The sequence below is a fragment of the Cydia splendana genome, chromosome 4 (genome assembly GCF_910591565.1).
Source record: "Cydia splendana chromosome 4, ilCydSple1.2, whole genome shotgun sequence".
In the NCBI taxonomy this organism is placed as follows: Eukaryota; Metazoa; Arthropoda; class Insecta; order Lepidoptera; family Tortricidae; genus Cydia; species Cydia splendana.
In genome coordinates this window covers 5,247,183-5,262,598 of record NC_085963.1, presented here as the reverse complement: position 1 = coordinate 5,262,598, position 15,416 = coordinate 5,247,183, and positions in this window count along the sequence as shown.

The window sequence follows — 15,416 nt, the reverse complement described above, 5'->3', positions numbered from 1 at the left end:
CTAATCATCGCATGATGGTTTCATCCCCCAAAATGACATGGACGTGAATTCTGTTTGACGAACTACACTTTATTTTTATTCTTGTCTCTGCCCTAATCTATCCTTAGTGCTTCAGAACTTAACCTTCCAAAAACAATCGAACATCGATTGACATTCAGCATTCGTCAAGCAGAAGTGGCAAAAGTCAATTATAACAAAAGCCAATCGTCGATCGATCTGAAAAGGGTTCCGGATCCAGAGGAAAGTGTTTGCCTAATTGAATACCACTTTCCTCTTTATCGGGGGAAATTAGAAATGTCAATGCTTGTCAGGATTGAAGGGTGATTTTAAAGTGTCTGACTACGAGATCGATTCGGGCAAAGGGATGGGTCGGAGATAATAAGTTTGTCGAAGGAAATGTTGGAAAAGCTGAGCATGATCTTTTGTGGCACTCTGGCACTTCAAGTTTTTAGATAATTAATAATTTGAGTCGTCACGGAACCTTGGCACAAAAACAAACTCTGGCCACCTACAAGCCTAGTTGTACTGTTTATCAGACGTAACAAAATTTATTTTTTCTTGTTGGGTTGTGGCTGGCTGTAAGGTATGGTAAAGATAGTTTTTTAGCGTTAAGATGGATTGTTGCTGACCATGACTGTGGTAGGTTCGTATTCTCGAGGCTGTTCCATGTTGTGCCTGTATAAAAGTGGTTACCCACACAAATCAGTTCTTCCAACTATGTACAAGAATTGCTCGTTTAAAGGTACATAACATAGGTTCCACGTGCAAGAGTAATTAGATGCAATCAGGAATGCCATAAGTTTACCGTCCGTGCCAATTTCCACCTGTAAATCAACCTCGTGTTTTGAACGTCGGATACCGATATCGTGTGATGTGAAACGACACTCAGCTGGTAATCGACTAATTTGAACAGACTTGGGCGACGCCATTATTGCTGGGACGCTTAATTGCTCCTAACGCTATAATTCGATTAATGGGGCCATGAAACGTTGGAAAAGCGAATAAAACAGGTAGTAGGTTAAACTAGATGTTCGAGTGCTTCTCACTGTCTCGTTCTCGGTACATGTCGTTGCTTATCATGAATAGTGACACAAAACAAAATGAATTGCCATTCGATTTTAAATCTTATCAGTAAAAGATAGAATATTAAATGCAATAGCATTTCATTTTGAGTTGTGCCACTGTTCATGATAAGCAACGATGTCATCTTTAAACTTACGTCTTTTGCAATAGAAGTGACTACAGGGTGTCATCTATATTGGGCATCAGTGAAACTAAGCCAAGACCTACCTACAGTTTAACAACTGATAGCTTTAACGTCACATACAATGAATTGATCATTGCCAAAATGTGTGATTTTAGGTTGTGCCGACTATGTCCATATATGCAGCAGTGGGGTGTTTACCTTACTTATGGTTAAAACAGATAATATGCATAATCGGAATAAACTATACATAGGTAGCTTAGGTATTATTTCCAGATCTCAAACAAACCTCTAGTATTTAAAGAGATTTGTTCTAACATTGCAATCTAATATTTACATTAGCGCAAAGCGCATCATATCGCTTGTTTCAATATTTATAAAATTTCATTATCATCATCTTCCTCTCGTTGTCCCGGCATTTTGCCACGGCTCATGGGAGCCTGGGGTCCGCTTGTTATTTTATAAAATTTTATTATTTTGTCAGAATAAGATCAATTTGTAGAGTACGCATAGACTTCTAGTACGTTTTTCATATCAGAGTGATTCTCAAAATAGTGGCATCGACAGGTTAAATTTAATGAAAAATTTTTTTTTGTAATTTTTTTACTTTTAAGAATGAAAAATATGTTTTTCCACTTCAAGTACCCCAAATTTTCAAAAGGGAACGGAAAATGAAGAAGTTATTTTCAAGGCATACAATAACCTATACATTGAACACAGGTTAAAGTTAAGTAGGTTACAGTGAAAAATACATTCATTTTTATTTTTTCCCTTGAACGGATAATAATACGAATGTCTCACTTTTAGCAAGATGAATAGTCGTAGTTTCGTAGAGACTTGTCTCGATTATTTTACGAATTTGGTATGGGGCCTAATGTAATAATATCATTTTAATATTGTATGAAGGTGTCAAGCGAAACTATGAACTTTAACATTCCGTTACCAAACCCCAATTTTCTGCCTTTAACCACTTGTCTCTACGAAACTACGACACTTGGCTCATAATGGTACCCTACCTTACCTAATATTTTGCCATAGGGGCTGTCCATAAATTACGTCATCGATTTTTGACGATTTTTGACCCCCCCCCTAAAATCATCCAAAAATCATGCTTCGAATGACCCCGTTTCCTCCTACGTCATGCTACTATCATCCGATGTCCAGACCCCCCCCCCCCCCTAATTTGAAATGATGTAATTTATGAATAGCCCCATAGTTATGATCTAAATATTTTTTTCTGTGTATGAGTCAGATGCAACACCGCGCATGTACATGTTGGTACAGGTTAACAGTGAAAATATCCTTGGACAAACATCGTGCGTGAATATTGCTGTAAAAATATATATATAAGGCCTGTGCAAAGTACATTTTAAAAGGTATTGTTTATGTTATTATATAGCATGATATTTTATTTAAGTACATAAATTGGTGCTTATAAAATCTAAAGAACTAAAACTGGAAGAGCGATGCTTTTGGACAAGACAGGTTACAGTGAAAAGTGCTACTCTTTATTTTTTATAAATATAAGTATTAAATTTAAATAAAAATAATGACTTGGCCTCGATAAACATTGTTTTAGTTTATCTAGATACATTTTTGTTTCATATGAAAAAGAGCAAATAAACATACATTCAATTCAAAACTCGATGACAGGTTAAGATGCCACTATTTTGAGAATCACTCATCAACGAACGCGGACTTCTGGCCGAAGGAGGTTCCGTGGGAATCTGCTAAATCCTACACCAGAAGAGGAAACGCAGCAAAAAAGCTTTTATGTCGGCAAAATTTGAAGTTGAAGTCGACATCCGGGTCCGAACCGCCGACCTACTCGTATATTATTGTTTTACTTATTTAATAAACTCAAGACAAGTAAAAAGGGACCGCGATGGTTATATTATTTAAAAAACCGGACCCCTAATTGGTGACCCCTGTGTTAGACTGTACGGTATGTATATATGGGCCTTTGTTGCCTGACAATAAATGGTTGTTGGTTTTATTTAATTAAATTTTATTTATTATAGGTACAGTCGAGTTCAGAAATATCTATACATTTCTTCGCCTTAATCCAATGCAATAAGTTGGAAAATGTCTACATATTTATGAACCCGACAGTACGATTTCCTCAGGCAATAAAGAATTGCTAAAATTGTGTTACTGACTATGGCAATTTCTACATTCTCTACAAACTGCCTTTACCTATTCCATTCAATGTCTGATATCGGAGATGATACAGAGAAGTGCCATTTGACATAAAACATATTGGCAAACATTGTTCCTTGAATTTATTACAAGCATATTTCCTTTTGTGTGTATTGTGTAATATGGAAAAAATATGCCGATTCTATTTTCATAATTTGATATGGTTTTCATCTTATTTCGATACGACCTTGACAGTGCAATCAGGGTGCGTAGCCAAGATGCCAAGAGTCGCTCCGTGGCGAACGATACGTAGTGTCTCTCTATCACTCTTCTATATTATAGTGCGACACAGACTGTCGCATATAGTGCGACAGAAACATTGGCGTTTCGTTCGCTACGGAGCGTAAGCGATTGGCATATTGGCTAAGCACGCAGGGGTCGTTTCATATGGTATTTTGCTCGTACTTTTTAGTGCGCGTAACACCTACCCGATAGCACGACTCAGTGAACTAAAACGCGATGCAAATTAAATTAAATTGTTAAAAAAAGAATCCTTCTCTTCTTGTATTAATTTTATCGTAAAGTCGCTTATTTACGGGCCCCACACACATGCCGGCTCGCCCCAATTTCCACTGCCTGAAGAGAGACCGAAACCGAACCTGTAATTCGATGCTGTGATTTTGCCCCCTAAGCATCATTTTGATTGAGTTTTTTTCTAATATGTATAATGAACCACTAACTATAGGCATCTATATAGGACTAACGTTTAAGTGAGACTGCTGGTAAGGAATTATTATGGTCAGCAACGGACTGGTCGAAGGCTTGGCTGGGTGGATTTTATAATCCGGCGAAAAGTTATCCTACGCTAATTATAGCTATCACTACGATAAAAAGAAAACACTAATTTCAACTAATATAATTTTTTTTAATGGTTACTTCGGCATTTAACAGTAAAAAGGGTACCTTGGCGTTGGCAAAAAGCAAGCATAATACGGTCCATTGCACGACACGTGTAACGCAATAACGCCTCAATGCTCATTTATCCGTTTAATAATTACTAATTAGATGTATACTGATGACCAATTAATATTTTATGTCATGCGTGATTGTAGGCGTTTCTTCTAGAACTCTTTTTACTAGCTTCTATTTGGGCGTTTTCTAAAATAACTATTAATAATCTGACTCTCACAGATCCTGGTGTTTTTGAGTTCTTTCAACTCAGAATCACTAGCATATTCAATCCTGATGCCAAAAACATGTCCCAAAGATTTCTATGAAAATTGTACGTTCCACTGCGTCACGCACATATTTTCACAGTAAAACGTGACGTAATGGAATGGACATTTTGGGACATTTTTTTTAATGATTGGATGGATAATGCTGTCGATTCTGAGTAGAATGAGCCCAAGAATGTCCAGATTTAAAAGAATCAGGTTTCTTCATATTTATTTTAGAAAACGCCTATTTAACTTGTGTAAACCCTACCTTCTACCAGATTTTATTGAACTGGCAAAGGTTGGTTGGTCGTTCTACACAAGTGTCCTCAATAAAGAACACTTTATTTTATCCGTGTCCAGGAATTCTGTAAACGGAACATAAGTGTCAATATAGAACATTAGGCAGAGTCCTGGGGTCCCTTAAAAATGCTAGGGCAGAACGAGGTTGATCAGTATTTTTTAATCGCGAGACTCATGAAGCTCCTAAAGAGTCGCTTGATAAGTGTTAACAAAAAGAAGAAAAAAAAAACAAAACAGGTTCTAAACAGCTGTGAGCAAGTTCGAAGGCAGGGGGGCGAAAAATTTACAACTTGAATGTTTATGCCAGATTTCAGATTTTTTCCGCATGTAGTTTTAGCGTTTTAAATCGATTGCATCACGACGGCAATGTTCGTGTGAATCTTAAGTCAGTGTAATATACCGTAATTAATATTTGTGACGTGGCGGTAAGGTCAATGTGGCTAATTCCGTCCACGAGCGTATATTTCTTTAATTATCAATCGTAGGAAAAAAAACATTTGCTTTTCATAGCTGAAACTAAAAGCAATCGCTACTTTGTCGATGAAATTATCAATTTTATTCGTTGGTCGAGAAAAACACTATAGTGGACGGAATAGCCCGTATGACGGAATTAACCACATTGACCTTATATCAATAATGTTACTGTTGCGTAGTTACATGTTCCCATTACTATGACGGCGTCTAACACCGAAAACGCCCCGTCAGCAATCGCGGCTCCAATAAAAAATAACCACCGACCCCATTCGGACTTATGTCTTATTGCTAGTGATGTGGGCACAGATCTACAATGTTAAAGATTGCCTGTCTTCTCTTCTTCTTATTCCCATCTCTAGTTGGGGTCGGCCCTCCTTATACCATTACGCGCTTTATGCGTCCTGCGATGCGATGAGATTCGGTGCTGGATGTCCTTCTCTGCGGTAGTCTGCGGTGACACTATAGATCCCAGATATTTAAATGACTCCGCGGGCACAGGTCTACAATGTTAAAGATTGCCTGTCAAATATCAAAAGTGCGACCAAAATCGGAATGCTGTCAAATGGCACTGTCAGAAATAATGTGTGAATGCATAAATTATTTGCGTTTGTAACAGTATCTTCTAAGATACCTATAATCCCACCGTATCTCCTGAATGAATACCGCTTATTTTCCAGTCCGCTAACCTTATGTTTTGGTAAGTACATTCAAGCGGCCGTTAGCAGCCGCCATGAAGCTCAAACGTGGTCACGTTTGTTCATTTGTAGTCTGTCTCTTTCGAACGCATGAAGTAATAAAGTAGGTAAATAAGTAATTCACTAATTCTATAGGTCACTCGTCCCAATACTTTATTTAGTTTTTAGGGTCACCACTCACTAGCGTCTCCCGAGCGTATGCATCTGTTCAACTCTATAGCCCTTGCTACACGGTCGCCAACAAGCCTTCTAACCGTCTGACCTTGGTCTGTCCTTGGTCAGTTTTGGTAAAATTTTGTTGGAAACAACTGTCTACACGATCCGGGACGGACCAAGGCCACGCGGCTTGGGGGCTTGTCGGCGACCGTGTAGCAAGGGCTTATGGCTGCTGCTCGACGCAACGTTGGCGTAACTGCGCAGCGACGCTATTTTCCATAGCGCTGATGAGACACCGACGCTCAAAAGACGCTAGTAAGGGAACCTAATGTAAGTGACGTAACGTTGTATATTGAATTTTACAAATACGACCAACCTAAGTCAGCACCAAGTTTGACTTGGCAAATATTTTCATTGAAATTTTACGTTTACGGTGACACGACCACACTTCGTCGTTGCATTCTGTGCAAATTTAGCTTGGTCCGTCTTCGTTTGGCTTCGTTTCTAGCTGACATTACATAGGTGACAAATAGAATTTAGAAAATCCTCGATTATAATCTTCAAATAAAACATTACCAGATATTTATCGCCCAATTTTATTATTATTTTATTTATTTGGCTCACAAAACAAGTTACAGACATTTACAGGAATTACATTAATAAGCTTACAGTTCAGATCTGGACTATAACTCCAAACATGTGTGCACAGAAGGATAGAAACATTCAGTTAAAATATAACGTTAAGCAGGCCACTGACGAGCCTTCCAAATGGATGCCGTTACAATGGATTCATCCAAATGGACGGCATCCTAATATTAAACATTGTACGTTTTTGACATTCACGGACCGATTTTGGATTGCTGCCACGCTATTTGGACTGTTGGAAGGCTCGTTAGTGGCCATCTAGACTCACGTTAGAGGGATGAGATGTCAAGAAAAATTATATAAACAGTAGTAAGATTTACACATAGGAACTAAATTGAGTTATCTACTAATTAATTAAACTAGGTCTAAAAACTAAACAAGATAAGACTAATTAAACTAGGTCTATAACTAAACAAGATAAAATATTTAATATTACCGGAGGAATGTTACTGCAAACCTACCCATGGGAAATATTACTGGAGGAAAATATCCATGCCAAATTTACCGTAAACGACAATGTCACGGCACATCACTGTTCATTAGGTACTCCATCCTTCTCGCTGAAAAGGATTTATCTGAGTAAGAAATACTTGAGAAATACGACTTTATTGAAAGTAACAAGACGTCAGCAAAATTGCACTAGAGGCGGAATAATGAAAATGCACATTATACTAACTTCATTATGGTAGTAGCTGATAATATAACGGTTGTCGTGGTATAATAATATTGAGTGAGGTTCTATGTAGTGGAAGAGCATGATATTTTAAGAGCACTTACTATTCACTTTGCAACGAATGGCGTGCAATGCAATTTTAGATGATTGCCGGATATATAATTATGTAGCTGCAAAGAATTCAATAAATCGATCAAATGACCCAATGTAAGGCGTTTGTAATTATCGGTGTTGTGTGGAGACTGCTGGAGAGGCCTTTAGGTGTTATTTACAAAAGATTGATAGAAGAGCAAGGTAAACATGTAACTTGGTAAAAGTATTTAATTTGAGGTAGCTAACCCAAATACCGTTGTGGTTATGTGATTGAAATACTTCTGAATTTGAACTCGATCCCGGTCCCATAATTCCATTATATGGGGCATTATCTATGAAAAGGGACCTTATTGTCGATGGCGCTTACGCCGCACAACGTCGCGCGGCATTGTCTATATATCGGAGTATCGATAATAATGGCGTAAGCGCCATCGACAATAAGGTCCCTTTTCATGGATAACGTTACATATTTATTAAAAAAATCACACATTTGTCATTAAGCTAGTACCAAATGTATGATTTCCTACTAAACACTAATCAATGTATAAACTAAACATTGTTGAATATCCGAACACCATTTGGGTTCAACCAAAATCCCCGTGAAACGTTAACATTTTTCGCTAAAACGTGCCAACGAAAAACATTCTGCAGCTTTAAGGGTATTTGGCTAATGGGATTCAGCGCGAAATTTAAATGTACGAGTAGGTACGATTGGTACGAATAAATCTACCGGCGTCCGATGGAAGGGGAAATGCGTTTTTGTTCAAAATAGGTAATATTTATCATGCGAGGGTGAGTGGGAGTTTAACATGTGGTTACGTAATTATTCAGGGTAAAATATATCTTAGTCAAAATATATGTGGCTTGGCCGTTTCGCTACCGTTACATGGGTGTAAGGTGAAAAATTTATTCACTATTCATTATTTTTTATTATACCTACTAGTTCTTCTAGTACCTAACGAAACTGCCAAGTCACATGTTTTGACTAAGGTGTAGAGTTTGTGAAGTAGGGCTTGTAGATTTCGATGCTTGGCTCTACAAGAGATCTGATAAGTTTTTGACAGTGTGAGCCTTATGGTTTTGTCTTGGCAACATTTTACATGAAAATGTTTTTGGTGGGATATAATATTCACTAAAATACAGATACTTTATTTCTTTGCCCATAATTGTCTCACTAAACTTATTATGCAGTGAACTAACGTAGAAGTGTGCAGCTAATAAAGAATAAATCTTGAAACATATTCGACATCCGGAGAAGTTTTTTTACAAACCGGTGGTAGTTTTTGATAATTATAATATGCTTAATTTGTTTTTTTTTCTTTGACATATACTATCCTACGTTGTGCCTATTCGTCAATATAGGATACAAATCCGCGACAACCTGCAGCATATTTCACACGCCAATCGCCTCGGCTGGCGACTCTCCAAATCGGGCTATCCGTATTGTCGATTGTCGACTAGACGCCTCCGCTACAGGATTGATTAACCCGTCGAGTGTCGCGAGACTAATCTACGTTGAAGGGTTAAGCGGAATATAAGACGGATTAAAATTTTATTATTATTGAAATGGAAATTTCAATTTCAATTTAGACTGCAACGCCATGGCGTGGAACGATGTATCACACACTACAAGATATCTATTATCTTAGGTACGTAATTCTACTATCTATTATGCGTCTAAGCGCCACTTGGAACAAACCACTAACCCGGGGTTAAATGGTAAACATGGTAACTCCAGGTTTAACCGGTTAACCCCGGGTTAGTAAATGGTGCAAGTGGCCCTATGAAATTTAAAACTCAGCTTTAAAAGCGTAGTAGTGTTGTATTTATGTCACTGGCAAACTCAAAATAAATAAGCCATACGCTAAATAAGCTTCCACTTAACTTGGCATAATTCCAAATGGCACGTATTTAACCGGTCACCTAATTAATCGAATTTGGGTAGTTTAAAAAAATAGATATGGGTAGGTGTACTAAAATTAATAGATTGGCAACAAAAACGGAGCCTTAAAATATATCAATATTAGTTGTATTTTAATGCCGTTAGAGCTTTAGATTATTTTTAGGCAGGTACCAAGTATTTATTTGGCAACTGAATAATTATATTGGAGACCATTTTAAAAAGAAAACGGCTATCTATTAATTCAATAAAAAATAAGTTCAAAAACTAAAACCCGACTACTGCAAATCCCGCTCTAAAAAGTATGAAACAAGATAGAATTCTTATCTGAAATTATCATATAGGAAAATTATAAGAGTTATGATTTTATTATATATTTACAGAGATATTCAAAGGATCGTCGTGGACGTATGCCACGATTATAAACTTTAAGGTAAAGTGGCATACGACCACGGCTATCCTCTGAATCTCTGTAAATATATAAAAAAATGATAACACTTATAATTTTCCTATATGATAATTTCAGATAAGAATTCTATTTTGTTTCATACTTTTTAGAGCGGGATTTGCAGTAGTCGGGTTTTAGTTTTTGAACTTATTTTTTATTTAATTAATATTTGGGGTCAGGATTTCGTTACTTACAATAATATTTGAAGTCACTTTATATTACTTTTGCGCGGGCGTCCTCAGTACAGAAATGCTCGCAGAGCGCCGCATATATGGCATAGCAACCTTATGGCATGAAGGCGCCTTCGGCGCCTGGCTTTGGAACACGTACAGCGAGCCTCGTACGTCGGGCTACGCCCGACTCTTTTAGTATGAGGGCACCGAAGGCGCCCGGCTTTGGAAGGCGTACATCGTGCCTCGTACGTCGGGCTACGCCTGACTGTTTTAGTATGAGGGCGCCGTAGGCGCCCGGCTTTGGAACGCGTACATCGTGCTTCGTACGTCGGGCACGCCCGACTCTTTTAGTATGAGGGCGCCGTAGGCGCCCGGCTTTGGAACGCGTACATCGTGCTTCGTACGTCGGGCTACGCCCGACTCTTTTAGTATGAGGGCGTCGTAGGCGCCCGGCTTTGGAACGCGTACGTCGTGCTTCGTATGTCGGGCTACGCCTGACTCTTTTAGTATGAGGGCGCCGTAGGCGCCCGGCTTTGGAACGCGTACATCAGGCCTCGTATGTTGGGCTACGCCCGACACTTTTAGTATGAGGGCGCCTTCGGCGCCCGGCTTTGGAACGCGTACATCGTGCCTCGTACGTCGGGCTACGCCCGACTCTTTTAGTATGAGGGCGCCGAAGGCGCCCGGCTTTGGAACGCGTACAGCGAGCCTGGTACGTCGGGCTACGCCCGACTCTTTTAGTATGAGTGTTTGGAACGCGTACATCGTGCCTCGTACGTCGGGCTAAGCCCGACTCTTTTAGTATGAGGGCGCCGAAGGCGCCCGGCTTTGGAACGCGTACATCGTGGTTCGTACGTCGGGCTACGCCCGAATCTTTTAGTATGAGGGCGCCGAAGGCGCCCGGCTTTGGAACGCGTACATCGTGCTTCGTACGTCGGGCTACGTCCGACTCTTTTAGTATGAGGGCGCCGAAGGCGCCCGGCTTTGGAACGCGTACATCGTGCTTCGTACGTCGGGCTACGCCCGACTCTTTTAGTATGAGGGCGCCGAAGGCGCCCGGCTTTGGGACGCGTACATCGTGCTTCGTACGTCGGGCTACGCCCGACTCTTTTAGTATGAGGGTGCCGAAGGCGCCCGGCTTTGGAACGCGTACATCAGGCCTCGTACGTTGGGCTACGCCCGACTCTTTTAGTATGAGGGTGCCGAAGGCGCCCGGCTTTGGACCGCGTACAGCGCGCCACGTACATCGGGCTACGCCTGACCCTTTTAGTGTCGCCTTTTGGACCGAGTCCGGTGCGTCACATATACCTATGTGACGCACCGCTACCGTTTCAGTATGCTTCGCCTGACCACTGCGAATTTAAACGAGGTGAATATACTAAGATTACTAAGCAACTTTTACCATGGGGCCAAACCCGATCTCGTAAAAAAATTTGCTGATCTGGACTTCTATACCTATTCACGTTATAAAATATTGCAGGTCATTAAAAATTAATCTTATTTAAAGCTGCAACACGACTGACTGATGACAGAATTGTTCTCCCAGAAGGGGGTTCGTGGGGTATTTGACTTTGGTACGGTCGTATAGAGGGCGGTCTCGTGACCTCCAGAAAATTCCGACTTTTGGTCTACCGCTTCCGGTCAGAAAAATGTTCGACGGCCTGGCGTAACGGTGAAACCTAGGTGGGGGGTGCTCGACCAAATGTCATAGAGGGACCCTGGCAGTTTTTGACGCCGCCATTTTTTTTTCAAAATGGCCGACTTTTTTTTTTTAATTTTTTCAAGTTTGTCCTAGCGCGCTGAAATTTTGGTCACGGAATCTCGGGGTCCTCTAGATTCGTATGGGGAAAAAAAAATTCAAAAAAATCCAAGATGGCGGAAAAAATGGCCACTTTTATTTTGTATGGCAACTTTTAAACGGTGCGAGATAGGTGGGGGGTGCTCGACCGAATGTCATAGAGGGCCCCGAGACAAAACAAACTGCATTTAAAAATTTTCAAACGGGCCGACTTTTTTTTTTTAATTTTTTCAAGTTGGTCCGAGCGCGCTGAGATTTGGCATGGCGAGAGATAGAGGCCTCTAGATTCCTATGAAAAAAAAAATTTTTGGAAAAAATCCACGATGGCGGAAATAATGGTCATTTTAATTTTGTATGGCAACTTTTAAACGGTGCGAGGTAGGTGGGGGGTGCTCGACCAAATGTCATAGAGGGCCCCGAGACAAAACAAACTGCATTTAAAAAATTTCAAAATGGCCGACTTTTTTTTTTTTTTTTTCAAGTTGGTCCGAGCGCGCTGAGATTTGGCATGCGGTGAGCTAGGGGACCCAAGATTACCATGTGAAAAAAATTTTTTGGAAAAATCCAAAATGGCGGCGGGCACGGGCAAAATTAAAATTTCCAAGTGGGTTAAGCGAGCCCGAAGGGCGAGCTTCAGGCCGGGAGGCCGAAGGCCGACCCCGCGGAGGGCCGTCAGGCCCGGAGCTTCACCCCGAATGTCCAAGCGTACCCCACCCCCAGTAATTTTGGGCGAGGCCGAAGGCCGAGCTGCGGGAATGACCAACAAAGCAAAATCCTATACAAAAAGTGTGTTAAGCGAGCCCGAAGGGCGAGCTCCAGGCCGGGAGGCCGAAGGCCGACCCCGGCGGAGGGCCGAAGGCCCGGAGCCTCCAGCCCGACTCCCAAAACGCGAGGCCGAAGGCCGAGCTGCGTGAATGCAGTGCTTCCAAGCGTTCTACAAAGTCAACTGTCTTGATAAGCGAAGCCGGCGGGCCGAAGGCCCGACGGCGAAGCGTCGATGCTCGCGAAGGCCGAAGGCCGAGCTCCGCGTAGGGCCGAAGGCCCGAAGCGTCACACGAGAGGGGGAAGTTGGAGCTTAAACACGACCCAATAGGAAAAGTGTCTTAGACAAGCGAAACGGCGGGCCGAAGGCCGAAGGCCGTAGGCCCGACGTGAGGTTGTCAAGACACTTTTACTATTGGGTCGTGTTTAAGCTCCAACTTCCCGCTTACCCCCCAAAGCAAAACCAACCCTCCAAGTGTTTTAATAAGCGAAGCGGCGGGCCGAAGGCCCGACGCTGAGCTTCGAAACCCAGCGAAGGCCGAAGGCCGAGCTCCGCGTAGGGCCGAAGGCCCGGAGCGTCCCTTACGAGTTCCCAAGCACGCGAGGCCGAAGGCCGAGCTGCGGGAATGAAGTGCTCGCATGCGGACCTTTTCTTTCTAGCACAAGTACAACTTCATTTCTTTTTCTCTTTGGAAAACAAAACTATAGCACAAATAACAACACCAACAACAGCACCAACAACATTACCAAAAACAACAGCACAAACAATAGTACCAACAACAAACAACACGCGCACCGCGGGGCCCTCGGGCCCCGCGCACAGGGCAAATACTAGTCACCATGTATATAGCGGCCAAACAAATTTCTTTTGAAAAATCCTTCTTGTATCGCCGTAGTCGCGTAACACGCGGATAGATAAAATCCAGAGCGATTGTAGATTCGTAGTTCGAATTACCTACCAGATAAATTAATGTTTTATCGGGTGCATGCAAGCAAAGCCGGGTCCAAAAGCTAACAATATGTAGGTATATATTTGATATGTGCTAATTGAGCTCTTTCAAATGATAGACAACACGTCATCATTACTTTTTTATTTTTTTGGTTCGTGACTTTATGACCTCTAGAGGGCGCCGTGTTAATTTTTTTGTGACGTCATATAGCCTATAACAAGCGGACGATTAAGACGATTCGAATGACATGTCGTTAGTCAAATTTCAATGAGTACTTTAGAAGTTATGAGGGAACAGATGAACATACATACATACATATACCCACAAACATACCGGTCAAAATCATAACCCTCCTTTTGCGTTGCCGTAGTCGGGTAAAAATGAAGTTCTTTTAAAATAATTTGTTTGGTCACTACACGGTCAACCTAACACGCTCCTCCTCGCTTCGCTCGTCGTCTCACCTATCTTTTGACTTTGGCAGAACACAGTGATGAGTGGTTACTATGGAAATTGGTAATTAAAAATTGAAAGATCTAATGGTATAATGGCCATTAGGTGTTTCATGATTAGGAATTTCCACCCATTGCGCATTGGTAAATTAATTTGAGATGTTTTGTGTAAATAGTGACCAATATTCATTAAATTTAACTGCTTTCGTATTGAAATACTACCTGAAACGATAATTATGCTCAATATGATTACTTAGATGTGAACAACTAGATGATAACCAAATTTTATGATCACTTTACAATATTAGTTGCCAACTTATTATTTTAGACGCCAACTTATCATTTCAAGTTGCCTATAAATTATTTGAATGGCTTGATTTTGCTGCCAGTTTTTTTAATAATATGATGCTTATATTTGAGGCTAATATAAATTTAGAGGCTAATACTAATTTAAATTTATTGGCGATAAAATATTAATGCACAGCCAAATTATATTATTATATGCCCAATGAAAGTTCCTGTTTAATATTTTAGCTGCCCGGTTAATAATAAGCCATTCCAAATTAGCGAGGTGCCTTCTATATAGCTCTCAGGATTACAGGGATATATTCCTATCGCTCAACGCGTGGGCAAGTCGAACGCTCACGCCTCGGCCACGAAATGCATGCTCAGAGGGCCTACCGCGAACCACGTTCGACGTGTTGCCTCTATGTCGCACTTGTATATTCTTACGTAAGTGTGACAGGGAGGCAACACGTCGAACGTGGTTCGCGTTATATAGGCCCTCAGACCGTGCACGCTCGAAGCTGACGCCGACCGCCGTACATTTTGAGCCACCCCACACTAGCGTCAGCGTCTAGTCAACTCTATGGCTGCTGCTCGACACAACGTTGGCGCTTCTGCGCGGCGACCCTATTTTCCTTAGCGCTGACTAGACGCCGACGTTCAAAAGACGCTAGTGTGGGGTAGCTCTAACGGCTCAGCCACGACATTACGCGACTGGCGACGGCGGCAGCGACAACCAAAGTTGGGAGCGGTAGGTCAGATCACTGTGTCTCGCTCAAACCTATGGTTATCGCTGCCGCCGTCGCAAGTCGCGCAATGTCGTGGCCGAGCCGTTAGTGTTACTGCCAAGTAGTACCAATAAAAAAAATCTATTCAAAAATCATTTATAGTCAGGCAACAGAGGCCTTGCGTTGCCTATTCCGTTAGGCATGTATCTGTAGGTCGAAGCCACGTCTCCGTGTAATTCCGATCGTCCTGCCCTAATTGAGACAGAGGCATTATTTGATCCAATTCGGTTTGCAAATTAGAGGCCGTTAGGGATTGGATCTAACCTT